The sequence below is a fragment of the Lithobates pipiens genome, unplaced genomic scaffold (genome assembly GCF_037356315.1).
Source record: "Lithobates pipiens isolate NorthernLeopardFrog02 unplaced genomic scaffold, aLitPip1_a1.2 Scaffold_23, whole genome shotgun sequence".
Classification (NCBI taxonomy): domain Eukaryota; kingdom Metazoa; phylum Chordata; class Amphibia; order Anura; family Ranidae; genus Lithobates; species Lithobates pipiens.
This window is the reverse complement of record NW_027507785.1, coordinates 322,337,452-322,364,951: the sequence shown is the minus strand read 5'-3', so window position 1 is coordinate 322,364,951 and position 27,500 is coordinate 322,337,452. Positions and strand designations below refer to the sequence as shown.

General features: G+C 48.1%; 1 protein-coding gene across 20 annotated transcripts in view; it reads right to left on the bottom strand.

The window, feature by feature from the left end:
- DAB1 (DAB adaptor protein 1) overlaps positions 1 to 27,500 on the bottom strand; it is a 1,102,825-nt gene that overhangs the window by 127,826 nt on the left and 947,499 nt on the right. The window lies entirely within an intron of this gene.

Below are 27,500 nucleotides of genomic sequence, written 5' to 3'. Positions count from 1 at the left end.
AAATGTCAATGTATCACAATCACACAGTACAGACATGTGACAGGACAAATGCATGCTGGACGCACATGGCTAGCCGTATCTCATGTACTACGTGGTGCTATGCTCTAACATGGAAGGAGGGGGGGGGGGGGGGGTCAGTTACCTAATAGAAATAATCAAAACAGACAGGACAGGATCCAAGAGCCGCATCGCTCGGTCAAGATCTAGCAATTCGCAGCATGCAGTAAATCGCAGCAACCTGATTTTTAATTATTCCTTGTGATTGGCTATTAAGGGCGGCTGCACTCCTTTGTTAAAATATATCTATAGCCAAATCTTGTATTTTTTTGTCCCGGATAGCTTGGCGAATGGTTTGAACCCCTGTCAGGTATTTATTCCTCAAAGCAAAAAAAAAACACAAAAGGATTCATAATATGTTCACACAGAAAATCCAACGCGTTTCTGGAGCCCGGCACTCCCTTCATCGGGGTTTTGGAATCATTACGAGGACAAACTTTTAGACTTGGTTGTAAATGCTCAAGTTATTTTACCTTCAAGCATTCTATGCCTGAAGGTAAAAAACCTTCTTCTCCATCCATTCACAGCCCCCCCCCCAATACTTACCTGAGCCCCATCTCGATCCAGCGAAGTGCACAAGAGCAGTGACTCTCCAGGGTGTCTTCCACCTCATCGGCGGAGACAGCAGTGTGAGCCTTAGTCAATCACAGCCAGTGAGCCAATGAGGAGAGAGTGGGGGGGCGGGGCCGAGCAGTACTCCGTGTGTGAATGGACATACAGAGCAGCGGCTCAGGAGTAAGCCTGCTCGTGTGCCCCCATAGCAAGCGGCTTGCTCTGGGGGCACATGACAGGAGGGAGGGGCCAGGAGCACCGGCAGGGGACCCGAGAAGAGGAGGATCAGGGCTGCTCTGTGAAAAACCGCACAGCAGGTATTTATAAGTCTGCCTTTAACCACTTGCTTACTGGGCACTTAAACCCCCCTCCTGCCCAGACCAATTTTCAGCGCTGATGCACTTTGAATGACAATTGCGCGGGCATACAACACTGTACCCAAATGAAATTTTTATCATTTTTTTCCCACAAATAGAGCTTTCTTTTGGTGGTATTTAATTACAGCTCAGAGTTTTATTTTTTGCTAAACAAACAAAAAAAGATACAAAATAAAAAAATAATAAAAAATCATGTTTAATAGTTTGTTATAAAATTTTGCAAACAGGTCATTTTTCTCCTTCAATGAAATGCGCTGATGAGGCGGCACTGGTGGGCACTGATAGGCTGCACTGGTGGGCACTGATAGGCATAGTTAAGGCGGCACTAATAGGCACAGATAAGATGGCACCGATAGGCACAGATAAGGCAGTACTGATGGGCACAGATAAGGCAGCACTGATGGGCAAAGATGGGCACAGATAAGATGGCACGGATGGGTGGCACGGATGGGTGGCACTAAGGGGCACTGATAGGTACCACTGATAGATGGGACTGATGGGCACTGATAGGTGGCTCTGATAGGTGGCACTGCTGGGCGGCACTGATGGGCACTGGTAGATGACACTGATGGGCACGGATATGTGGCACTGGGGTGCAGCACCGTTGTTGAGGCAGATTGTGGGCACTGATGGGTGGCACTGTGGGCACTGATGTGTGGCACTGTGGGCACTGCTGGGTGGCACTGATGGGGGGCACTTTTTTATTACTGAGGTGGCACTGGCAGGGGGCAGGTGGGCACTGGTAAGCTGGCTGTGATCGGGACAACGGCCGCCGGTAATCAGCTCTTTTTTTTTCTCCAGCTCCGTTGTATCACATGATCAGCTGTCATTGGCTGACAGCTGATCACGTGGTAAGGGGTTGGGATCGACCCCTTGCTTCGATCCGTGATCAGGCGAGTCTCATAGACTCGCTGATCACAGAGCGCGCCGCGCAGGCCACTCGTGCACGGGACGACGTCAATAGACGTAGTCCCGGCAAAGGAAGTCCGCGCTGTAGCCGTCATTTGGCTATAGCGCGGATCCCTAGTGGTTAATAATCACTTTAATCTGCTCTTGCACTCCCTCCCCCACCCCCAATTTTCTTTTAGTTGGATATATTTTTTTATGAAACGCTTCCGCATTAGGTGAGAATGGCGTCTGGATTCCTCATTACTTTCTATCCCAGTGTAATGGCAAATCTCCCAATTGGGGCACACAGATAGCAATAAAAACCTGGCAGGGGTTCCACTTCTTCTAAACAGAGGCTGTTCTGGTTTTGGATTTACTTGCCAAGCGCCTGGCTCTCGTGCCGATCCAATGGCCTTCGTACTTTCAAAATCACCCAGAATATGCCCGCCCATCAGGTCCCCCCGACCCTCACTTGCTGCATGCTTGGATAAATGGATTCAGAAAGTATTGAAGACAAAGATGGCCAAGATCTGCAGGAAAATACAGTGGAACCTCGGATTGCGAGTAACGCGGTTTACAAGTGTTTTCGCAAGACGAGCGGGATTCAAGCTGCAGTGCAGTACTGCATTTGGCCAGAGGTGTGGGGGCGCCGGAGACGCACGGAGACACTCGGAAACACTTGGAGACACTCAGAGGCACTTGGGAACCGAGTGTCTCCGAGCGTCTCTGGCGCCCCCGCACCTCTGGCCACACCACATGCGGTACTGCAAAGACAAGCAGCGCCTGTGGAACGGATTATCTGAGTTTCCATTGATTCCTATGGGGAAACTCGCTTTGATATACGAGTGCTTTGGATTAGAAGCCTTCTTCTGGAACAAATTATGCTCGTAATCCAAGGTACTACTGTAAACTAGCACCTGACATGCCTTTGTACACTTTTATTTCTTCTAAATGTAATATACTGGAGGAGAAAAAAATAAACCGATATAAAAAGCAGAAAGGTAAGCCATCCGCCCATCAGGAATTCATCCGGAATATCGGCAACCGAAGTTAAGCGCAAATCTACAACATCCACTGTAAGGCTCCATTCACATCTATGCATGTTGCTTCTTTCGATCGTTTCTGCGGTGCTTTTTGCTGTTCTTTCCGCATTTTTAATGCCTTTTGCTCTTTTTTAATGCTTTTTTTATTTTTATTTGTCCAATTTGTTGTTGGGCACTTTAGATAATGCCAAAATGCATCAAGAACGCGCTAAAAACGCACTACATGCTGCTCTGCAGAATCTCCATTGGAGTCTATTGAACCAAGAAAGCAAAGAAAAGCACTGTTTTGAGTTTAAAAAAAAAAAAAGTCCCTGACCCTTTTCCTAAAACGCAGAATGCACAAAAACGCATTGATGTGAATGTGTTCCATAGGAACTCATGTTAAAAAAAAAACCACGTCCTGCGTTTCTGCAAAAAGCCTTTACAGCTATAACATTAACATATCATGTGACTACAATGGGGACCAATACAAGGAGAAGCCCAGATAGAATGAATGTGCACACCTCTATATACAGTAGCTATGTAAGGAAATGACTGTATTTAGCATTCTGTATCAGGAAAGAAATGGCTTTTAGGATGAGGATTAGAGAGGAAAGGAGCCCCGTAATGGTTTTGTTATGGAGCCCCATCACAAGTATTTATGGCCCTGGTCACTATAATACTCACCTCCTCCCCAACCAGCACCGGGTCTCCCCTCCAGCACAGAGCCACTGGGGTTTTCAGCTTTTACCTGGAGCACCGACGCCATGGCTAGTCAGGAGATACCTCTACTGATTGGTACAGCTTCAAACGGTGACTCTCAGAGCATCCTGTGCCACCTAGTGACCCCTAAACATTCTGTGCCACCCAGTGACCCCAGAGCATTCTGTGCCACCCAGTGACCCCAGAGCATCCTGTGTCACCCAGTGACCCCTGAGAATCCTGTGTCACCCACTGACCCCAGAGCATCCTGTGTCACCCAGTGACCCCTGAGAATCCTGTGTCACCCAGTGACCCCAGAGAATCCTGTGTCACCCAGTGACCCCAGAGTATCCTGGGCCACCCAGTGACCCCAGAGTATCCTGGGCCACCCAGTGACCCCTGAGCATCCTGTGCCACCCAGTGACCCCTGAGAATCCTGTGTCACCCAGTGACCTCAGAGAATCCTGTGTCACCCAGTGACCCCAGAGTATCCTGGGCCACCCAGTGACCCCAGAGTATCCTGGGCCACCCAGTGACCCCTGAGCATCCTGTGCCACCCAGTGACCCCTGAGAATCCTGTGTCACCCAGTGACCTCAGAGAATCCTGTGTCACCCAGTGACCCCAGAGTATCCTGGGCCACCCAGTGACCCCTGAGCATCCTGTGCCACCCAGTGACCCCAGAGCATCCTGTGTCACCCAGTGACCCCAGAGCATCCTGTGTCACCCAGTGACCCCTGAGCATCCTGTGTCACCCAGTGACCCCTGAGCATCCTGTGTCACCCAGTGACCCCTGAGCATCCTGTGTCACCCAGTGACCCCTGAGCATCCTGTGTCACCCAGTGACCCCTGAGCATCCTGTGTCACCCAGTGACCCCTGGGCATCCTGTGTCACCCAGTGACCCCTGGGCATCCTGTGTCACCCAGTGACCCCTGAGCATCCTGTGTCACCCAATGACCCCTGAGCATCCTGTGTCACCCAGTGACCCCTGAGCATCCTGTGACCCCCAGTGACCCCTGAGCATCCTGTGTCACCCAGTGACCCCTGAGCATCCTGTGTCACCCAGTGACCCCTGAGCATCCTGTGCCACCCAGTGACCCCTGAGCATCCTGTGACCCCCAGTGACCCCTGAGCATCCTGTGTCACCCAGTGACCCCTGAGCATCCTGTGCCACCCAGTGACCCCTGAGCATCCTGTGACCCCCAGTGACCCCTGAGCATCCTGTGTCCCCCAGTGACCCCAGAGCATCCTGTGTCACCCAGTGACCCCAGAGTATCCTGGGCCACCCAGTGACCCCTGAGCATCCTGTGTCACCCAGTGACCCCAGAGTATCCTGTGTCACCCAGTGACCCCTGAGCATCCTGTGTCACCCAGTGACCCCTGAGCATCCTGTGTCACCCAGTGACCCCAGAGCATCCTGTGTCACCCAGTGACCCCTGAGCATTCTGTGTCACTCAGTGACCCCTGAGCATCCTGTGTCACCCAGTGACCCCTGAGCATTCTGTGTCACCCACTGACCCCAGAGAATCCTGTGTCACCCAGTGACCCCTGAGCATCCTGTGTCACTCAGTGACCCCAGAGCATCCTGTGTCACCCAGTGACCCCTGAGCATCCTGTGTCACTCAGTGACCCCAGAGCATCCTGTGTCACCCAGTGACCCCAGAGCATCCTGTGTCACCCAGTGACCCCAGAGTATCCTGTGTCACCCAGTGACCCCTGAGCATCCTGTGTCACCCAGTGACCCCTGAGCATCCTGTGTCACCCAGTGACCCCTGAGCATTCTGTGTCACCCACTGACCCCAGAGCATCCTGTGTCACCCAGTGACCCCTGAGCATCCTGTGTCACCCAGTGACCCCTGAGCATCCTGTGTCCCCCAGTGACCCCAGAGCATCCTGTGTCACCCAGTGACCCCCCCGGAGTATCCTGTGTCCCCCAGTGACCCCCCAGAGTATCCTGTGTCCCCCAGTGACCCCCCAGAGTATCCTGTGTCCCACAGTGAATTTGGAACATCCTGTAGGGCAGCCAAATTAAATAAATGGGTACCCAAAATGCGACGACGTGTGAATGTGCGAAAACCACACAAAAATGCGCCCATGCTTGGATGCACCTGTATGTGTGAACCAATCCTTAATCTGTCCTGAAACATTGTTTTGCTAATCCAACTAATGCGGATCATACGACATCCATTCGTCATTTTACAATCGTCTCACTACAATTTTCAATGCTGGAAACATTTACTACTCCATTCAGATCTGATCACTTGACAATGACGGTTCCCATTCCAGAGCTGGAAATAGATCATTCTATCATTATTTGGATCTCTCCTTTCAGAATTAACCAATTTCAATTCTGGGATATAAACACTATGATTTGATTTCACTTAGGCTGTTATTGCTGCAATTTCCTCTGAATACCGGAGTGGCGGTGCCATTATATATGTAGAATTCTCTGCACACAGAACCGTTACGGGATGGTTCAGGAGGTCCATGTGTGGCCTCTGCAATCATACACTGATCACTGTGATTACTGAGGATTGGGGACAGACCACTGGAAGCGTCCCACTTATTAGAAGTGCAGACAATATCCCTGCAAGTCACTATATTCTCCGTCAAAGCCGTCTCTGCTGATCTCAATTTTTCTAAGCTGTCAGGAAGAGTGTCGAGGTCAGCACAGTGTCTAAGCCCTTGTACACACGGTCGGAGAATCTGTCGGAATGATAATCCGACTGTGTGTGGTATGCATCGGACTGATTGCGTCCGAATCTCCGTCCGACCCAATTTTCCAACATGTTGGAAATATTTCCCGACCAACTGGGCCGGACGGACCTAATCCGATCATGTGTAGAGCATTTTGATCGGACCAAGTGCCACGCATGCTCAGATCAAATTCCTACATCAAAGCTATTGGCTACTAGCCTGAATGTAGTCCCATCGTAACGAAATTACATCATCACGTTCTGAAAGATCGTATTTTTTCGCCAACTTGGCCCAACCGTGTGTATGCAACAGTTTCGGACACAATCCGTCGGACTAAATCCGACGGGCAAAATCCGACGGATTTGGTTGGCAAAATCTCTGACCGTGCGTACGTGGGCTAAGAGCATACCTCCCAACTGTCCCGGATTTTGTGGGACTGTCCCTGATTTGGAACAAAAACCCGGTGTTCTTCTTTTTCCCTTTTTTATCCCTCATGTTGGTCTGATCTATATAGTTATATATAAAATGCACTTTTTATCTTTCAAAAAGTGTTTCCGAGTGCTGAACCTTTCATCCGATTTCTAAATTGCTTTTGGAAATGTCAAAAGCCAATATAAAGGAATTTGATTTGTAGTGGTAAAAGAAAACACTTGTGGGTTTAACTAACCTTTTTTTTTTTGTATACTGTCCCATACACACGGTCGGATCATGTTGTTGGAAAATCCGACCGTGTGTGGGCTCCATCGGACTTTTTCCATCGGATTTTCTGACACACAATGTTTAAAATTTTCCCACAACAAAATCCGATTGCTTAAATTCCGATCAATTCAGACTGACAAAGTGACACGCATGCTCAGAATAAACTAAGAGACAAAAGCTATTGGCTACTGGCCCGTTTATAGTCCCGACGTAGGTGTTTGACATCACCTCGTTCAGAACGATCGGAAATTCCTACAACTTTGTGCGACCGTGTGTATGCAAGATGAGTTTGGGGCAAAATCCGTCTGAAAAAATCTGACGGATTTTGTGGTCGGAATGTCCGACCGTGTGTATGCGACATTATTCTTCTTTAACCACTTCCCACCCGGCCAATGCACATATACGGCCGGGTGGGAGCCGTCTACTCCTGATAGGACGTTCAGGAACGTCCATCAGGAGGAGCGGGATCGCGCGCGCCCGTGCAGCGGCGCGATCCCGATGCGCCCGTGTCACCGGGACACGGCGCATCTCAGATCGGCAGGAGGGCTCTGTGATTGGCCCTCCTGATCACATGACGGCCGTGTCCAATCACGGCCGTCATGTGATGTAAACAAACAGCCGGTTGCTAGGCAATCGGCTCCTCCTCTCCTCACACAGAAGTCATCGCTGAGGAGAGGAGAGCAGAACGCTGCAGCCGGCTGATGATCAGTGAGTATGAGCTGTTTTTTACAGCTTTTTACTCACTGATCTTCAGTCTAGTGTAAACACACAACACACCACACAGTACAAACACAGTCCCCACATATGTCCCCAAAACACACATGTCCCCAAAACATACATGTCCCCAAAAAATAAAAACACATGTCCCTAATAATAAAAACATGTCCCCCACATATGTCCCACTAAAATCACTTGTCCCAATGATTATCTGCACACATATGTACGTGATCACCTGCACACATATGTACATGATCATTTGCGTATATATGTCCGAGATCACACAAACCAATTATTATACACTTAACGGAATTTTTTTTACCAAAAACATGTAGCAGAATACATTTTGGCTTAAATTTATGACAAAATTTGATTTTATTGGATTTCTTTTAAAATAGAAAAAAGAAAATATAGTTTTTTTTCCAAATTTCCGCTTTTTTGCGCTTATATCGCAAAAAATAAAAAACGGAGTCATGAATAAATACCACCAAAATAAAGCTCTATTTGTGCGAACAAAATGATAAAAATTTCATTTGGGTACAGTGTAGCATGACCGCGCAATTGTCACTGAAAGCGCTACAGCGATGAAAGCTGAAAATTGGGCTGGGAAGGAAGGGGGCGAAAGTGCCCGATATTGTATTGGTTAAAGGGGGGGGCGTGGCAAGGGGGTGTGTCCACATACTTTGGTAATAGGTGTCTGTTCTGGATATTTTATAGATAGGCAACTCCTATCCTCCTATCCTCATTCCCATCTGAAAAAGTTGGGAGGTATGTAAGAGGGACCTTTCCTCAGCTTTCAGTGGTGGAGTTCTAGATTACATTCCTCCCATGGTTCCATTGACATTGAGCTTGTATGTTCTGGGTCTGCTTTCAGAACCCAGAACAACCCTTATGCCCTGTACACACGATCTGACTTTTCCGACGGAAAATGTGGGATCGGAGCGCGTTGTCGGAAATTCCAACCCTATGCAGGCTCCATTGGACTTTTTCCATTGGAATTTCCGACACGCAAAGTTTGAGATCCGAATATAAAATTTTCCGACAAACAAAATCCGATCGTTTAAATTCCGATCGTGTGGAAGACAATTCCGACGCACAAAGTACCACGCATGCTCAGAATAAATTAGGAGACGAAAGCTATTGGCTACTGGCTATTGAACTTCCTCTTTATAGTCCCCGTCGTACGTGTTGTACGTCACCTCGTTCGGAATTTCCGACAACTTTGTGCGACTGTGTGTATGCAAGACAAGTTTGAGCTAACATCCGTTGGAAAAAATCTGACGGATTTTGTTGTCGGAAGTCCGATCGTGTGTACAGGGCATAAGAGGTTCATCTGCTTTAAAAGTAACCATTACTCTGGCCCTAACACTAACCCCCCTATGTAATCCTAATAGTAATTCCCACTGTAATCCCAACACTAACCCCCATGTAATCCTAATAGTAATTCCCACTGTAATCCCAACACCAACCCTCCATGTAATCCTAATAGTAATTCCCACTGTAATCCCAACACTAACCCTCCATGTAATCCTAATAGTAATTCCCACTGTAATCCCAACACTAACCCTCCATGTAATCCTAATAGTAATTCCCACTGTAATCCCAACACTAACCCTCCATGTAATCCTAATAGTAATTCCCACTGTAATCCCAACACTAACCCCCCATGTAATCCTAATAGTAATTCCCACTGTAATCCCAACACTAACCCTCCATGTAATCCTAATAGTAATTCCCACTGTAATCCCAACACTAACCCCCCATGTAATCCTAATAGTAATTCCCACTGTAATCCCAACACCAACCCTCCATGTAATCCTAATAGTAATTCCCACTGTAATCCCAACACCAACCCTCCATGTAATCCTAATAGTAATTCCCACTGTAATCCCAACACTAACCCTCCATGTAATCCTAATAGTAATTCCCACTGTAATCCCAACATTAACCCCCCATGTAATCCTAATAGTAATTCCCACTGTAATCCCAACACTAACCCCCCATGTAATCCTAATACTAACCCTCCTTGCAATGGCGGCTGGTGCTCCATATTTGGGTGGGGGGGGGGTGGCGGAAAACCAACACCACCCAACCCCCCTCACCCGCTTCCCGGTTGGCCTGGAGGAGAATCAGGAAGACCACTTTGCCAACCAGCTCACACCGATATATGTTGGAAAAGTGTCACAGGTAGGCAAAACGACGTACCTGTCGGCTTGGCGGCTATCGCGTGTGCACCATGCGTAGCGGGATCGTGCCCTCGGAAAGCAGTGATCTCTGTCATGTCAGTGGTAGCCCACCCCCCCCTACAGTTAGAACACACTGAGGGAATACACTTAACCCCTTGATCGCCCCCTAGTGTTTAACCCCTTCCCTGCCAGTGACATTTACACAGTAATCAGTGGCTATTTTTTGTATAAATGTCAGTGGTCCCAAAATAGTGTTAAAAGTGTCCGATCTGTCCACCGCAATGTCAAAGTCTTGATTTAAAAAAAAACAAAAAAAAACGCAAGGTTATTCCTGCTTTACTATATATTCCCATGTTTTTTTTATTTTTTATTTTATTATTATTATTATTTATTTATTTATTTTTTGTTGTGTGATTCTCTGTATATTTTCATTCACAATGTATGTATTTGTATCATCATTCCTTTTTTTAATCAATAAAATATTTTATTGGAAAAAAAAAAAACGCAGATCGCCGCCATTACTAATTAAAAAGAAAATTATAATAAAAATTCCATAAATCTATCCCCTATTTTGTAGATGCGATAACTTTTGCACAAACCAATCAATTTCCACTGAGTGCGTTTTTTTTTATTACCGAAAATATGTAGAAGAATACATATCGGCCTAAACTGAGGAAGAAATATGTTTTTTTATATATATTTTTGGGGGATATTTATTATAGCAAATAGTAAAAAATATTGCTTTTTTTGTCAAAATTGTCGCTCTTTTTTTGTTTATAGCGAAAAAAATAAAAACCCCAGAGGTGATCAAATACCACCAAAAGAAATCTCTATTTGTGGGGAAAAAAAGGACGTCAATTTTGTTTGGGTAAATTGTCAGTTAAAGTGACGCAGTGCCGTATCGCAAAAAAAATGCTCTGGTCATTAAGGGGGTAAAATCTTCCGGGGCTGAAGTGGTTAAAAATAATTTCAGCATGTTAGAGAGTTGGAGGGTTGATGTTGTAAATCAGGTGAAGAAATTGGCTCCAGGTAACGTCTCTCTGAGCGTACTTCATCAGTGTAATCAAACCTTCCGTTCATTACCAGTCCCCAGCCGGTTTAAAGCCCCATTAAAAGTCGCCTCTCCTCTGTATACTGCTAAGGAGGCAATTAATTAGCTCTCCGCTCCAGGTGTGCACTTAACAAGCGCGCTCCATAATCCTCCCCCCCATAGTCCTCCCCCCATAGTCCTCCCCCCCATATCCCCCCCATAGTCCCCCCCCCCTATTGTCCTCCCCCATAGTCCTCCCCCCATAGCCCCTCCCATAGCCCCCCCCCCTATTGTCCTCCCCCATAGTCCCCCCCCCCCTATTGTCCTCCCCCATAGTCCCCTCTATAGTCTCCCCCCCCCATAGTCCTCCCATTCTTTGTATCACTGTCATCAAACTGGAAACCAAAATTTTTGTCATGTCAGGGAAATGATACAAGGCCCCGACTATACATAATCCACATCTGTTATCCCCGCTTGTCTGCCATTAAATACATTTGTTGTGCTACTTTCCAAAAGTTAATATTAAAGCAGAACTCCGGCTTTCCCTTCAGTCTTGCACAGTTGTACCGGCAAATTTTCTGGACTGAAGCGGCTTTCTCTTAATTTCACTGCACACTGATGATGGGGCACTATTCCTCCCACTGATATCAATGATGGGGCACTATTCCTCCCACTGATATCAATGATGGGGCACTATTCCTCCCACTGATATCAATGATGGGACACTATTCCTCCCACTGACACCAATGATGGGGCACTATTCCTCCTACTGATATCAATGATGGGACACTATTCCTCCCACTGATATCAATGATGGGGCACTATTCCTCCCACTGATATCAATGATGGGGCACTATTCCTCCTACTGATATCAATGATGGGACACTATTCCTCCCACTGACACCAATGATGGGGCACTATTCCTCCCACTGACACCAATGATGGGACACTATTCCTCCCACTGATATCAATGATGGGGCACTATTCCTCCCACTGATACCAATGATGGGACACTATTCCTCCCACTGATATCAATGATGGGGCACTATTCCTCCCACTGATATCAATGATGGGGCACTATTCCTCCCACTGATATCAATGATGGGGCACTATTCCTCCCACTGATATCAATGATGGGGCACTATTCCTCCCACTGATATCAATGATGGGGCACTATTCCTCCCACTGACACCAATGATGGGGCACTATTCCTCCCACTGATATCAATGATGGGGCACTATTCCTCCCACTGATATCAATGATGGGGCACTATTCCTCCTACTGATATCAATGATGGGGCACTATTCCTCCCACTGATATCAATGATGGGGCACTATTCCTCCCACTGATACCAATGATGGGGCACTATTCCTCCCACTGACACCAATGATGGGGCACTATTCCTCCCACTGACACCAATGATGGGACACTATTCCTCCCACTGACACCAATGATGGGACACTATTCGTCCCACTGATATCAATGATGGGGCACTATTCCTCCCACTGATACCAATGATGGGGCACTATTCCTCCCACTGATATCAATGATGGGGCACTATTCCTCCCACTGATATCAATGATGGGGCACTATTCCTCCCACTGATATCAATGATGGGGCACTATTCCTCCCACTGATATCAATGATGGGGCACTATTCCTCCTACTGATATCAATGATGGGGCACTATTCCTCCCACTGATATCAATGATGGGGCACTATTCCTCCCACTGATACCAATGATGGGGCACTATTCCTCCCACTGATATCAATGATGGGGCACTATTCCTCCCACTGACACCAATGATGGGGCACTATTCCTCCCACTGATATCAATGATGGGGCACTATTCCTCCCACTGATATCAATGATGGGGCACTATTCCTCCTACTGATATCAATGATGGGGCACTATTCCTCCCACTGATATCAATGATGGGGCACTATTCCTCCCACTGATACCAATGATGGGGCACTATTCCTCCCACTGATATCAATGATGGGGCACTATTCCTCCCACTGACACCAATGATGAGGCACTATTCCTCCCACTGATATCAATGATGGGGCACTATTCCTCCCACTGACACCAATGATGGGGCACTATTCCTCCCACTGATATCAATGATGGGGCACTATTCCTCCCACTGATATCAATGATGGGGCACTATTCCTCCTACTGATATCAATGATGGGGCACTATTCCTCCCACTGATATCAATGATGGGGCACTATTCCTCCCACTGATACCAATGATGGGGCACTATTCCTCCCACTGATATCAATGATGGGGCACTATTCCTCCCACTGACACCAATGATGAGGCACTATTCCTCCCACTGATATCAATGATGGGGCACTATTCCTCCCACTGACATCAATGATGGGGCACTATTCCTTCCACTGACACCAATGATGAGGCACTATTCCTCCCACTGATATCAATGATGGGGCACTATTCCTCCCACTGATATCAATGATGGGGCACTATTCCTCCCACTGATATCAATGATGGGGCACTATTCCTCCCACTGATATCAATGATGGGGCACTATTCCTCCCACTGATATCAATGATGGGACACTATTCCTCCCACTGATATCAATGATGGGGCACTATTCCTCCCACTGATATCAATGATGGGGCACTATTCCTCCCACTGATATCAATGATGGGGCACTATTCCTCCCACTGATATCAATGATGGGACACTATTCCTCCCACTGATATCAATGATGGGGCACTATTCCTCCCACTGATATCAATGATGGGGCACTATTCCTCCCACTGACACCAATGATGAGGCACTATTCCTCATACTGATTAGTGATGGCCGAACGGTTCGCCCGGCGGTCGTTTCGCGGCGAATTTCCGACTTTCGCCGTCCGCGGGTTCGAACGCCTTTTTCCGTCGTTCGCCCCGGCGGACTTACGTGTTTAATGTATACAAGAACTTTAACCTTTCGTGACACGTTTATCATGTGTTACAGGACAACCAATTGAGACATGACAGCTCATGGACACTTGGACATTCCCCCTAACCTATAAATACACCCGATCCGGTGGCCATTTTACATTCTTTCTTCTGTCACTGTAGGGAAAGGATCCTGTGTGGAGTAGGGACAGAGAAAACGCTAGCTATTTGGTACACAAAAGTTCTTTTCAGGACTGGTATAGGTGTTAGGTCAGCAGCCTGAGTTTCTTTTGTCAGTTTAGATAAAGGGACAGAGCGCTGTATGCTGCTATTTTAGGGACAGCTCAGCCAGATTAGTCTTTCTTCATCATCATCATCATCATCATCATTAGCTGTTACTATCAGGTCCACAAAAGAGCTGTTCCAGCTAATCGTTCCAGCCTACTCTTTTTTGCCAATTTGTATAGGGACAGGCAGGAAGCAGTGTGTCAGGCAGTGAGGATAATTTTAAAGACTTGCTGTTACTATTAGTTCCACAAAGGTTCTTTTCAGGACTGGTATCAGTGGTACGGTAATAGGCTTGTACACGTATAATATTCTTTCTTCCAAATATAGAAAGAATATTATACTTGACTGCTGCCCTTCTGCTGCAGTCTGCTAATCATTCACAACTCACTTGTTCCACAAAGCTCTTTATCAGGACTGGTAACTTGGTCTGTCTAGGGTGCTACGGTACATAGGCTTGGGTGCGGTACAGTCTGCTGTTCTGTAAGGACCGCTATCGGTCCACAATACATAGGGTTGCCGTGCACTACTGCTGACCGCTGCCCTATACTGCAGCAGTCCTTCATTGGTATAGGGACTGACGTACAGTCTGCTAATCACTAACACACAACCTGCTTGGTCCACAAAAGTTCTTATAAGGACTGGTAACTTGGTATAGGGTGCTACGGTACATAGGCCTGAGTGCGTTACAGTCTGCTGTTCTGTAAGGACCGCTATCGGTCCACAATACATAGGGTTGCCGTGCACTACTGCTGACCGCTGCCCTATACTGCAGCAGTCCTTCAGCGGTATAGGGACTGACGCACAGTCTGCTAAACACTAACACACAACCTGCTTGGTCCACAAAAGTTTTTATAAGGACTGGTAACTTGGTATAGGGTGCTACGGTACATAGGCCTGAGTGCAGTACAGTCTGCTGTTCTGTAAGGACCGCTATCGGTCCACAATACATAGGGTTGCCGTGCACTACTGCTGACCGCTGCCCTATACTGCAGCAGTCCTTCATTGGTATAGGGACTGACGTACAGTCTGCTAATCACTAACACACAACCTGCTTGGTCCACAAAAGTTCTTATAAGGACTGGTAACTTGGTATAGGGTGCTACGGTACATAGGCCTGAGTGCGTTACAGTCTGCTGTTCTGTAAGGACCGCTATCGGTCCACAATACATAGGGTTGCCGTGCACTACTGCTGACCGCTGCCCTATACTGCAGCAGTCCTTCATTGGTATAGGGACTGACGTACAGTCTGCTAATCACTAACACACAACCTGCTTGTTCCACAAAAGTTCTTATAAGGACTGGTAACTTGGTATAGGGTGCTACGGTACATAGGCCTGAGTGCGTTACAGTCTGCTGTTCTGTAAGGACCGCTATCGGTCCACAATACATAGGGTTGCCGTGCACTACTGCTGACCGCTGCCCTATACTGCAGCAGTCCTTCATTGGTATAGGGACTGACGTACAGTCTGCTAATCACTAACACACAACCTGCTTGGTCCACAAAAGTTCTTATAAGGACTGGTAACTTGGTATAGGGTGCTACGGTACATAGGCCTGAGTGCGTTACAGTCTGCTGTTCTGTAAGGACCGCTATCGGTCCACAATACATAGGGTTGCCGTGCACTACTGCTGACCGCTGCCCTATACTGCAGCAGTCCTTCAGCGGTATAGGGACTGACGCACAGTCTGCTAAACACTAACACACAACCTGCTTGGTCCACAAAAGTTTTTATAAGGACTGGTAACTTGGTATAGGGTGCTACGGTACATAGGCCTGAGTGCGTTACAGTCTGCTGTTCTGTAAGGACCGCTATCGGTCCACAATACATAGGGTTGCCGTGCACTACTGCTGACCGCTGCCCTATACTGCAGCAGTCCTTCATTGGTATAGGGACTGACGTACAGTCTGCTAATCACTAACACACAACCTGCTTGGTCCACAAAAGTTCTTATAAGGACTGGTAACTTGGTATAGGGTGCTACGGTACATAGGCCTGAGTGCAGTACAGTCTGCTGTTCTGTAAGGACCGCTATCGGTCCACAATACATAGGGTTGCCGTGCACTACTGCTGACCGCTGCCCTATACTGCAGCAGTCCTTCAGCGGTATAGGGACTGACGCACAGTCTGCTAAACACTAACACACAACCTGCTTGGTCCACAAAAGTTTTTATAAGGACTGGTAACTTGGTATAGGGTGCTACGGTACATAGGCCTGAGTGCAGTACAGTCTGCTGTTCTGTAAGGACCGCTATCGGTCCACAATACATAGGGTTGCCGTGCACTACTGCTGACCGCTGCCCTATACTGCAGCAGTCCTTCATTGGTATAGGGACTGACGTACAGTCTGCTAATCACTAACACACAACCTGCTTGTTCCACAAAAGTTCTTATAAGGACTGGTAACTTGGTATAGGGTGCTACGGTACATAGGCTTGAGTGCGGTACAGTCTGCTGTTCTGTAAGGACCGCTATCGGTCCACAATAGATAGGGTTGACGTGCACCACTGCTGACCGCTGCCCTATACTGCAGCAGTCCTTCAGCGGTATAGGGACTGACGCACAGTCTGCTAAACACTAACACACAACCTGCTTGGTCCACAAAAGTTTTTATAAGGACTGGTAACTTGGTATAGGGTGCTACGGTACATAGGCCTGAGTGCGTTACAGTCTGCTGTTCTGTAAGGACCGCTATCGGTCCACAATACATAGGGTTGCCGTGCACTACTGCTGACCGCTGCCCTATACTGCAGCAGTCCTTCATTGGTATAGGGACTGACGTACAGTCTGCTAATCACTAACACACAACCTGCTTGGTCCACAAAAGTTCTTATAAGGACTGGTAACTTGGTATAGGGTGCTACGGTACATAGGCCTGAGTGCGTTACAGTCTGCTGTTCTGTAAGGACCGCTATCGGTCCACAATACATAGGGTTGCCGTGCACTACTGCTGACCGCTGCCCTATACTGCAGCAGTCCTTCAGCGGTATAGGGACTGACGCACAGTCTGCTAAACACTAACACACAACCTGCTTGGTCCACAAAAGTTCTTATAAGGACTGGTAACTTGGTATAGGGTGCTACGGTACATAGGCTTGAGTGCGGTACAGTCTGCTGTTCTGTAAGGACCGCTATCGGTCCACAATAGATAGGGTTGACGTGCACCACTGCTGACCGCTGCCCTATACTGCAGCAGTCCTTCAGCGGTATAGGGACTGACGTACAGTCTGCTAAACACTAATACACAACCTGCTTGGTCCACAAAAGTTCTTATAAGGACTGGTAACTTGGTATAGGGTGCTACGGTACATAGGCTTGAGTGCGGTACAGTCTGCTGTTCTGTAAGGACCGCTATAGGTCCACAATAGATAGGGTTGACGTGCACCACTGCTGACCGCTCACCTATACTGCAGCAGTCCTTCAGCGGTATAGGGACTAAGAGTTTTGTCACAGGGTCATTTAAAAAATGACATGCAGAGGAAGAGGCAGGCCCTTCCGCAGGGGTGGTAGGGGTAGGGCAGGAGCAACAGGCTTGAGCCAAAGTGGGAAGTTGCAGAAGGTGCGTTCAATTACTTTAAAGGATGCACCAGACTTGGTTGAGTGGCTCGCTCAGCCTTACTCTTCTGCACCCTCCTCATCCTCTCGATCTGCACCCTCTTCTTCACTCTCTGCTATGTGCACCCCCAAAGACACTACCACCAACAACACGACCACCACCACCACCACCACATACCTTCCGCTTGAGTCACTGGAATTATTTTCCGATCCATATCAAGAGGACATTTCTGATGCGCAGCCACTCTTGGTATTGGATCAGGAAGAGGAGGTAGCAACAAGCGCTACTCAGCAGTCTGACGCCAGTACCCAGATCAGCCCAAGGAGGAGGTTGGTCCCCGGTGTTGCTGCCTACTCTACTTATAGCGGTGGGGAAGGTGACGTTGATGATGACGTGTCTAGTGATGTCACGTGGGTGCCCACAAGAGAGGAAGAGGAGGGGAGTTCAGAGGGAGATATGGACCAGCAGATAGGGAGGAGAAGCAGCAATGACTTACATTGCACAGCAGGGACAAAGCAGACTGCAAATGTATCAGGAGCGAGTCATCGACCATGTACGGTCACATCTGGCGCTCCCAGGACACCGGCACATGGCTCCGCAGTGTGGGCTTTTTTTAACGTGTCCGCTGCTGACAATAGCGTTGCCATCTGCAATCTTTGCAGTCAACGCGTTAGTCGCGGTAAGCCCAATACTCACCTAGGGACGACCGCCTTAAGAAGGCACATGAGCAGCCATCACCGAGCCCAGTGGGAGCAACGGAACACACAAAGCCACACTGCAGGCTCTCACCGTCCAGCCTCGTCTTCTACTTCTCCTTCTCCTCTCTCCTCACAATTGTCCTCCACTCCACCTTCCATCACGCCAAGCTCACATTTTTCTGCAAAAAGGCAGGCTTCCGTGGGCCTAATGTTTGAGCGTAAAAAAATGATGACGCCGGATAACCCTCTTGCCCAACGGTTGGCGGCTGGCTTGTCAGAACTCATAGCCCGCCAACTACTGCCATATAAACTGGTGGACTCGGAGGCCTTTCGCAAATTTGTGGCCATTGGAACACCACAATGGAAGGTCCCAGGAAGGAAGTATTTCTCAGAGAAGGGCATCCCAGAGCTATATGGCCATGTTCAGCGGCAAGTGAATGTATCTCTGGCACACAGTGTCGGTGCCAAGATACATCTGACCACAGACACGTGGTCTAGCAAACACGGGCAGGGAAGGTATATCAGTTTTACTGCCCACTGGGTGAACCTTCTGACGGCCGTCAAGCATGTAACCCGTGGCACCCGTGTAGATTTGGTTTTACCGCCACGGATTGCATGCAGGCCTGACTCTTCTTCTCCTCCTCCTACTCCATCCTCCTCCCTCTCCTCCTCAGCTGCCTCCTCCTTTTCCGCTGCTAGCGTCTCTTCCACTGCACCGCCCAAGCTCCCCAGAACCTATTCCACATGCCAGGTGAGACGTTGCCATGCCGTGCTGCGTCTGTTGTGCCTGGAAGCAAAGAGCCACACTGGCCCGGCACTCCTTTCAGCTTTGCGTTCACAGGCAGATGAGTGGCTAACACCGCTCAATTTGACAGTTGGTAAAGTGGTGTGTGACAACGGTGCCAATCTGCTTAGCGCATTGAAACAGGGCAAAATCACGCACGTGCCGTGCATGGCACACGTCTTAAACTTGGTCGTGCAGCGATTCCTTGTCAAATACCCTGGGGTCCAGGACATCTTGCGGCAGGCAAGGAAAATCTCGGCCCATTTCAGAAGATCTTACACGGCCATGGCTCGCCTTGCTGACATTCAGCGGCGACACCATCTGCCGGTCAGACGTCTTATTTGCGATTGCCCGACGCGATGGAACTCAACCTTCTATATGCTTGATAGGCTGCTCCAGCAGAAACGTGCAGTTAACGTCTACCTGTATGAACTCTGCGAAAGAAACGGTTCTGGGGAGCTGGGTTTTTTTTCACCGCGCCAGTGGCTGCTCATGCGCGACACATGCAGACTTCTGCGGCCATTTGAGGAGATCACCAAACTGGTCAGTCGCAGCCATGGCGCCATCAGTGACATGGTACCTTATGCCTTCTTTCTGGAGCGTGCATTGCGTCGTGTCATTGATCAGGCTGTGGAGGAGCAGGAGCGGGAAGATGAGGAAGTCGCAATGCTGGATGAATTCCCAGGGGGGGCTACTCTATCTGAGACAAGTCAACAACAGGAGTCTGATGAGGAGTCAGAGGAGGATGGTGCCGGGGCGGATGAGCAGGAGCAAGAAGAGCATGCTTTAAACCTTTCTGGGATCCCTGTTGTGCGAGGATGGGGAGAGGAGAATGAAGAGGACGACATTATCCTGGATGATGAGCAGGAGCCAGGCCACCACACCGCTTCCACTTTAGTGCAAATGGGGGCCTTCATGCTCCAGTGTTTTAATAGGGACCCCCGTATAAAAAGCATGAGGGTCAAGGACCAGTACTGGGTGGCAACGTACTTAGACCCCCGGTACAAACACAAAATGGCGGAAATGTTACCGCCGTCGCAGAGGGCTGTCAGAATGCAGCACTTCCAGGCCTTGCTTCGAGAAATGCTGCATTCTGCTTTTGCGTGCGCTGGCAGAGGAGCAATTCCCACTCCCAGAGAAGGATTTGCGGGTACCAATCCAACAGCGCCTGCAAGAAGAGGCCGGTTTGAAGATGTGTTGGTGACTTCGGATATGAGGTCATTCTTTCAGCCGACCCATCGACAGGTGTCATCCGGATCCAGCATCAGGGAACGCCTAGACCGTCAGGTGTCCGACTACATTGGGTTAACGGCCGATGTGGACGCTCTGAGGAGTGATGAACCCCTAGACTACTGGGTGGGCAGGCTTGACCTCTGGCCAGAGCTTGCCCAATTTGCAATCGAACTGTTGGCTTGCCCCTCATCCAGTGTCCTGTCCGAAAGGACGTTCAGCGCAGCAGGGGGGATTGTGACCGATAAGCGTACTCGCCTAGCTCACCACAGTGTTAACTACCTCACATTTCTAAAAATGAATGAGGCATGGATCTCGGAGGAATTCAACACATGTGATCAGTAGACCATGTATATGTCTATAAACAATTTTTGGAATCAAGCACACAGACCTTCTTAATTCATTTGGCTCACTTCCCTGACCCAAAAAAGCACACCGTACTATATGCCCCTACCCTCCTCTTTGAAGAGGTTGAGCGGTGTCATATTTCTACTGGGGCTGCTTATTATGAGGGGTTCCCACCATCCCTGTGCTGTGCTGACTTCCTCCTGGGTGTTCTTATTATGAGGGGCTCCCACCATCCCTGTGCTGTGCTGACTTCCTCCTGGGGGTTCTTATTATGAGGGGATCACACCATCCCTGTGCTGTGCTGACTTCCTCCTGGGGCTGCTTACGGTGCTGCTGTCAGCGCTGTATGTCACGGAGCTGCTGTCAGCGCTGTATGTCACGGAGCTGCTGTCAGCGCTGTATGTCACGGAGCTGCTGTCAGCGCTGTATGTCACGGAGCTGCTGTCAGCGCTGTATGTCACGGAGCTGCTGTCAGCGCTGTATGTCACGGAGCTGCTGTCAGCGCTGTATGTCACGGAGCTGCTGTCAGCGCTGTATGTCACGGAGCTGCTGTCAGCGCTGTATGTCACGGAGCTGCTGTCAGCGCTGTATGTCACGGAGCTGCTGTCAGCGCTGTATGTCACGGTGCTGCTGTCAGCGCTGTATGTCACGGAGCTGCTGTCAGCGCTGTATGTCACGGAGCTGCTGTCAGTGCTGTATGTCACGGAGCTGCTGTCAGCGCTGTATGTCACGGAGCTGCTGTCAGCGCTGTATGTCACGGAGCTGCTGTCAGCGCTGTATGTCACGGTGCTGCTGTCAGCGCTGTATGTCACGGAGCTGCTGTCAGCGCTGTATGTCACGGAGCTGCTGTCAGCGCTGTATGTCACGGAGCTGCTGTCAGCGCTGTATGTCACGGAGCTGCTGTCAGCGCTGTATGTCACGGAGCTGCTGTCAGCGCTGTATGTCACGGTGCTGATGTCAGTGCTCTGTATTACGGTGCTGCTGTCAGTGCTCTGTATCTCCTGCACCCTCTTGTTTGCCTACCCTGGTCCCTGACCTTCCCTCTCCTCCATTGCCTTCATTAGCTCCATAGTCCTGAATTGTCAGAACAATTTCCCAAATAAAAAAAAAATGCTTGTAGTTATCGATCCCAAATTCACCTCATACATGTATTATGCTATTGTCCAGGTGGTGGGACTACGTGCTACCCCCTAATAATTACCCCGTGGCCGCAAATTCGACCTAAAGGTTTGCGAAATTCGCCTCCCATTGAAGTCAATGGAGCCCGCGGCGAACGGTCGTTTTCGCGAACGTTTGTGTCCGTTCGCGTTTCGCGTTCGCGAAACGTCCCGTCGGAAGTTCGTCCATCACTAATACTGATATCAATGATGGGGCACTATTCTTCCCACTGATATCAATGATGGGGCACTATTCCTCCCACTGGCACCAATGATGTGCATTAGAAGCTGCATCAACCTCATTTCCTGGCTGGAGGATATCCAGCATCAACTAGCCCAGGGGTCTACAAACTGTGGCCCGGGCGCCAGATGCAGCCACCTGCTTGTCTTTATCTGGCCCTTGGGGCACTGTTCCACTCTCTAATGCGAGACACTATTCCTCCCATTGACACCAACTACGTGGAACCATTGTTTCTACTGACACCAATGAAGGGGCACTATTCCTCCCACTGACACCAATAATGGGGCACTATTCTTCCTACTGACACCAATGATGGGGTATTATTCATTTCACTGACATCATTGATGGGGTACTACTCCTTCCAGTACCATTGATGTGGCACATGACCCCAGACGATATCTGACTGGATGAGGTCTAGAGACGTCACAGTCTCCACCTTATCCAATCAGAGAATGCCTTGTATTCAGTTATAAGAATACAAGGCATCCTGTGAATGGTGAAGATGCCAAGTGAGCAACCCAGTAAAAAGGTGCTCGTACCGAACCACGAATATTACAGGGCTGTCACCGAGCACTACGACAGGGATTTACAGCCAGGGCTGGTGCAAGGATTTTTGACACCCTAGGCCAGTGATGGTGAACCTCGGCACCCCAGATGTTTTGGAACTACATTTCCCATGATGCTCAGGCACTCTGCAGTGTAGTTGAGCATCATGGGAAATGTAGTTCCAAAACATCTGGGGTGCCAAGGTTCGCCATCACTGCCCTAGGCGAAACCTCATTTCTCCGCCCCCCTTCGGCTCCACCCCTGACCCCACCCTCTTTGCCCTGCCCATGTATACCCCACCTTGCAGCCTACCAGTGCCCATCAATGAATGTTCGATTGCTTCCATTAATTCGGGAGTCGGGACACCGTCCTCCACCGCCGCTGTGCCTCTGACCTATGGGGGTTATTTACTAAAGGAAAATCCACTTTGCACTAAAAGTGCCCTTGGAAGTAAAGTCGTTGTAGATCTGAGGGGGACATGCAAGGAAAAGAAAAAACAGCATTTTAGCTTGCACATGATTGGATGATAAAATCAGCAGAGCTTCCCCTCATTTCAGATCTACCCCTTAGATTTAGAGGGACTGCACTTCCAAGTGCACTTGCAGTGCAAAGTGGATTTACCCTTTTCGTAAATAACCCCCTATGTGTGCCTGCTGATGCTGAGACTTAGTTGCTTGCTGAGAAGAGAGTAGGAACACCAGTGGCCGGGCGCCCTAGGCAGCAGTGTGCCCTAGGCGGCTGCCTAGTTTGCCTAGTGGTAGCACCTTTCCTGTTTACAGCGTCACCGGTGGCCCTCCGCAGTTTAGATCTGGATGCTTATTTGCTAAACCAAGTTGGCTTAATATAAACATGCCAAAAAATATAATATGTGAAGTTCCGCTTTAAACATTTATGTGTTTTTGCTACATATTACCTGAATAATTTTAGTGCATATAACGACATTTAAAAAAAAAAAAAACATGGCGCCCTTGCCGTAATGACGAGAAACGGCAATCATACCAATGTCAACAATTTGTGCATAAACTAACCAGGCTTAATTTTATTTTGTAAAATCCATAATGCTAACAATTATGATAATTATATTCCCCCGAAAATGTACATTCATGACATTTACTTCCTAATTTTCCTTTACGATGTTTTCCTTCCAGCCAATCAAAAAACAATCCGCAGTGTTTCAGCTGATTCTGGAGTCTATTAAGGCTGCAAATTATCAGCTTTTCTGTGCTAAATTGTTCATTATACACCGAATGGTAATAAAAAAAATAAAAAATAAAGTTACAGAAGATTCCGTGTTTCTTTCAATCTTTTCAGATTAAAGCCGAATTCCAGGAACTGCTTTTTTGATACATACTGTAGTTACATTGTTCCAGCTTGAATCAATGCAAGGATGTAGTACCATGCCTAGTTCATCCCCGTAGAAGCTGAAAATCACTGTAGTAAAAACTGCTACTACAATGATTGCCACTAGCCTTCAGGTCCTGTAGCAACTGGCTGCCCTACCCTATAATGAAAACCAGGGGGCGCTCAATTCAGCGTGGGCACCATTCACCAGACATTTTGCATTTTTCTCACTGAATACAAGGTATTATCTGATTGGACAAGGTGGAGATTGTGAAGCCACCACCACGTCTCTTTACTTTGTCCAATAAGAGAACACTTTGCATTAATTGAGTGCTCTTGAATGGTGCCTATGACAAGTGATGGACCTCCTGTGTTCACAATGCAGCAGGACAGCCTCTGAGCAAGAGACCTGGAAGTAAATGGAAATCAGTGGAGTAGGGTTAACTACTACGGCGATTTCCAGCTTCAACAGGGACAAGGTGGAAATTGTGAAGTTACCAACACGTCTCTCCACCTTGTCCAATAAGAACACTTTGCATTAATTGAGAAAATTCAAAGTGTTCTTGAATGGTGCGTGTGCCAAGTAGTGGACCTCCTGTGTTCACAATGCAGTAGGACAGCCTCTCAATACAGAACCCGGAAGCAAGCGGAGATCACTGGAGTAGGGTTAAATACTACAGTGATTTCCAGCCTCCACAGGGACAAGTTACCACCACGTCTCTCCACCTTTTCCAATAAGGACACTTTGCATTAATTGAGAACATTCAGTGTTCTTAAATAGTGCCTATGCTAAGCGGTGGACCTCCTGTGTTCACAATTCAGCAGGACAGCCTCTGAACACGGGACCCGGAAGTAAGTGGAGATCACTGGAGTAGGTTTAACTACTACAGCGATTTTCAGCTTCTACAGGCATCAGCCATCCAACTTGGTCCACTGGCACCATAAAAAAAAGAGCCATACCTAAACTTCAGCTTTCAGTTTTGTTTATTTTATTTAGATAGTGATCAGAGACTTTATGTGTACTTTATTTTGAATCTACTTTCTGAAAGTCCCTCTGGGGGAAGGATAAAATCATCTTTAGCTTCCATCTGCTGGGCCAATTGGCACTATTGAGTTTGGATGGGTCTACTTTTGTCTTAGAGTGGTTAGTCTGGTACTCAACATAGACATTCTTGTGTTGTAGGTAGACCTTTGGGTAGAAACAGGCCAATGTGGTAATTAGGTAGACATTTGGTTAGGAACAGGCCAATGTGGTAATTAGGAAGACCTTTGGTTAGGAACAAGCCAATGTGGTAATAAGGTAGACTTTTTGGTAGGAAGAGGCCGATGTGTTAATTAGGTAGACCTTTGGGTAGGAACAGGCCAATGTGGTAATTAGGTAGACATTTGGTTAGGAACAGGCTAATGTGGTAATTAGGAAGACTTTTTGGTAGGAAGAGGCCGATGTGGTAATTAGGAAGACCTTTGGGTAGAAACAGGCCAATGTGGTAATTAGGTAGACATTTGGTTAGGAACAGGCCAATCTGGTAATTAGGAAGACCTTTAGTTAGGAACAAGCCAATGTGGTAATTAGGTATACTTTTTGGTAGGAAGAGGCCGATGTGTTAATTAGGTAGACCTTTGGGTAGGAACCGGCCAAAGTGGTAATTAGGTAGACCTTTGGGAAGGAACAGGCCAATGTGGTAATTAGGTAGGCCTTTCAGTAATAACAGGTCATTGTGGTAATTAGGTAGAACTTTAGGTAGGAACAGGCCAATGTGGTAATCAGCCCTTCTCTCAACTGCAGACAAAAACAACCAGCTAGTCCTTGCTTATTTATTTCTGGCTGATAAGCTGCTTGAAGTTCTCCTTTACCATGAATGCCAACTGCCCTGGATTTTCCGGGACAGTCCTACATCTTGGGCCTTTGTCCTGTCAATGCTGTGTCCAGGGTCATGGCCCGGGATAACAGCATTCACCTCATTTGAACTACTCAATAGTAACTCAAAAAGCCATCAATTGCAAGGAATCAGGGCTTCAGCATATTTAGAGATGGGGGTCTGGTCAGGGACAGGTCAATAAAGTAAGTGTACCTAGAGGTGGGGTCTAGGCAGGACGAATAGTAAGGTGGGTGTTATTTTGTCGGGCTTACCCAGAAAGTGGGTGGATGAACAGTGTCCCAGGATCACAATGTTGGTAAGTAAGCTTTATTGGGTTCATAACGTAATTGTAATAGTAAACCATGTGATTCTATTGGCCCAGCAATGATCAGACCAATAAAAATATACATGTAACTAGTAGGCCAACCATCACACTTGGACGCCATAAGGAATGCACAGCAAGATAGGTCAGAGAGCTACCAAGAATTGCAATATGATAGGTGTACTTCCTGTAGATTCTAGTTTCCAAGTCATGTGCAGGCTTCATGGGTTTCACTTAAAGTTGGGAAATGAATTAGTATTTCCACCTTTACTGCTTAACCTTTATTTAAGACTTTAAAGGGATAGTTCAGTTGGTAAAATCCTATGACCATAGTTTCTACTATCTCTTGGGGACTGCAATGAGCTGTTAAACCCATTATGAGGGGGTCCCACCATCCCTGTGCTGAGTTCCTGGGTCTGCACACATGCTGTGCCCATTATGAAGGGGGTTCCCACCAACTCTGAGATGAGTCTCTGGGTTTGTACATCTGCTGTTTGCATTATTAGGGATTCCCTCCATTCCTGTGGTGGGTTCCTAGGTCTGTACACTTGCTGTGCCAATTTATGAAGGGGGTTCCCACCAACCCTGTGCTGAGTTCCTGGGTCTGTACACCTGCTGTGCCCATTATGAGGGGCTCCCACCATCCCTGTGCTGAGTTCCTGGGTCTGTACACCTGCTGTGCCCATTATGAAGAGTTCCCACCATCCCTGTGCTGAGTTCCTGGGTATGTACACCTGCTGTGCCCATTATGAGGGGTTCCCACCATCCCTGTGCTGAGTTCCTGGGTCTGTACACCTGCTGTGCCCATTATGAAGGGGGTTCCCACCAACCCTGAGATGAGTCTCTGGGTTTGTACATCTGCTGTTTCCATTATGAGGGATTCCCTCCATTCCTGTGGTGGGTTCCTAGGTCTGTACACTTGCTGTGCCAATTTATGAAGGGGGTTCCCACCAACCCTGTGCGGAGTTCCTGGGTCTGTACACCTGCTGTGCCCATTATGAGGGGTTCCCACCAACCCTGTGCTGAGTTCCTGGGTCTGTACACCTGCTGTGCCCATTATGAGCGGTTCCCACCATCCATGTGCTGAGTTCCTGGGTCTGTACACCTGCTGTGCCCATGATGAAGGGTTCCCACCATCCCTGTGCTGAGTTCCTGGGTCTGTACACCTGCTGTGCCCATTATGAAGGGTTCCCACCAACCCTGAGATGAGTCTCTGGGTTTGTACATCTGCTGTTTCCATTATGAGGGATTCCCTCCATTCCTGTGGTGGGTTCCTAGGGCTGTACACTTGCTG